A 2,641-nucleotide genomic window follows, 5' to 3' on the forward strand; every position below is an offset into this window, starting at 1 on the left:
GTTGGACTCGTTCAATTTCCACTGTTGGGTTTGGATAGGTTCCAATCTTTCTCTTGCAATCCTCATTTTTCATCTCTCGTGGCTTATCTTGGGGGTTCGCAACTGGGTGGTTTAACTTTGAATACTCTTTTGGTGTTCATCGTAATTCCCTCTCGTGATCCTCCTCACTGGCTTTTTCCTTTGTAGTAATAGTTTTGGTCTCCGTGGTCTCTATCAAATCTGAGTCATCCTCAGGGTCATTCATATACACGGGATCCTCTCTTGTCCCTATGTTAGTCTTTGAACTAGGTTTTGAGCTAGAAGCATTAAGGGATTTCTTTCTTCGTGTTTTCTTCTTTCTCTCTCGGCCAATGGATGCAGCATCTCTCTCTTCGAGGATGTAATTTTGCTTTTGGAGCATCGACCGTGTGAGTGCATTCACTGGTGCTATGTTTATAGTTGGTGGTGTCCCATCAACAATCTCTATTAAGTTCAATGGTGTGATTTTCGGTGCGTTTGGATTGTTAGGACACTGTGCGATCAAATGATCTATGCCACAACGATTACAAATGAGTATTGGCATTGCCAATGCACTCCCTTGACTTGTTTGCATTAGTGCAGCATTCTTTTGCATTCTAATGGGGTACTCAGCTACTCGATGTGGTCCACCACATTCGTAGCACTGAAGAGGTGGTCTTCTGGCAAAACTATTAATGTTTTGGCCTCTTGCTGCTAGCGCAGTAGCTTGATATACCGGTTTGATTTGTCCCCAATGGTCTTCCATATAGTACATGGGACACTCCTCAAGCATGTCGACTCCATAGGTGATACTAGGGTCTATGTCCCCTTCGCAATCTACATAAGTACTAGATGACTCGCAACCTATTTGGTTCATAGGTGTAACTCTTGGATGAGGGGGTTGCGGTCCTAGCACTGGAGGTGGCAACGGTGTGGTTTGGACCACATTTTGGGTTCTAGGGACCATGTGCTGTAATGGAAACTGTTGCTCCATGGGTGGGGTAGGCATCAATGCAGGAACTCGAGGTGAGTCTGCCCAAGCTATAGGCAGTCTATTTTCCATGATGCGTTTAAGCATTAGGCAATCCTTCGCTTGATGGCCATACCTACCACACGCGTTACAAGTACCGTTAAACTTTACTCTGAAAGTAGGGCATTCACTCGTAGTATGTGGGCCCAACCAAATTGAGCACCATTGTTGCTCCCTTCTTGGATACATATGAGTGTTTTGTGGAGCACGATTACCCCTAAGGCTTTCTTGGATGGCCTTGGTGAGATATGCCACAGTCATCTCAGATATCGTTTGCTCTTTTACAATTGGCTTATTTTTCATTGGCTCATGCCCTGATGCTTGCGAGCTACTTGACTTCGGCTCGGCAGACACTCTTTCTCGTGCAATCATTAAATTATCCTCCAATTGGATTGCATTCATGGTGACTGCTTCCCAAGTAGTGATACCTCTAATGACTAGGCCATTATAGATACTTTCATGTCGTAGTCCCCTAGAATCTATCGAGCAATTGGTTGTTGTTGAATCGCTCGTTTGGATTGCATCGAGAATTCAAATTCTTTAGGCGACTAATGAAGTCTCTCACGGATTCACCTTCTTCTCGTTGGGCTTTTTGGAGCTGAGAGGCTACACCCCAAAGTACTCCCTCTCGTATGTATTCTTTTAAGAACAGTCTCCTAAGAGTAGAGTAGATCGTTTTCTCTTCTACTCTTAAGGTTCTATACCAATCTCCAGCCTTTCCGCTTAGGGTCAAACTCAAAGCCTTACACTTATGTAGCTCATTGTGCTCTTCCAAGGAATCGCACACATGTTCAAAGACTTCCATATGCTTTCTAGCATCTCCGTCTCCACTGAATTTCTGTGTGAGCTTAGCTACTTGAACTGCCTTGCTCCTAGGCTCTCTATCACGTGCACTACGCATGTTTTCTGCAATAGAGCGACCGATAGTTTGAGAAAATGCTGCCAAATCTCCTATTTGAGCAGGTATAATGGGTGTATGTGCTCCTGGAACCACATGTGAGATGGGAGTCGGCCTTGGCCTTGGCATACGCGCGGCTCTTGGGTCCCAAATTTCATATGGTGGTGTACCAGACGGTGGTCCAAAGTTTACAGGCGTGGCCCTAGGCATAGGGGGTGCCTGATATGGCATGTTATTATTAAATGACATGGCTCCACTTGAATAAGAGCTTGGATAATTCCATTTTGGATTGTAAGCTCTTGGAATAATTGGAGGTGCAAGAGCTACATGAGGCTAAGGTACGACAAGTGCACATGATTGATACATACATGTAGGTATAGTTGGGGGCACTGTGCTACTAGGCATTGGCGCAGTGTTAACAAATGAACTCCATGGTGTACTTCTTGTCATGCTCATCATTGGGAGATGCATGGTAGCCGTAGTGTCATTAAGAGAAAGATGAGCTAGATCTGGGAAGGTAAAGCTGCCACTTGTGGGCTCGATTGTACTGAGGCTCCTGGCGAAACAACATATTGAGGATCAATGGGGCTCCCTGAGGGAGTCTCCATTTGTGACAGGGTTGGTTGGTTGGCCTTTCCCGTATCCAAGAATCTCATTAGGCCTATTGAAGGCATGTTGATCCCTGTGTTCTGTCTTTCTAACTCGACAATCCTATG

This window comes from Adiantum capillus-veneris, chromosome 2 (genome assembly GCF_014529385.1).
Source record: "Adiantum capillus-veneris isolate H3 chromosome 2, ASM1452938v2, whole genome shotgun sequence".
In the NCBI taxonomy this organism is placed as follows: domain Eukaryota; kingdom Viridiplantae; phylum Streptophyta; class Polypodiopsida; order Polypodiales; family Pteridaceae; genus Adiantum; species Adiantum capillus-veneris.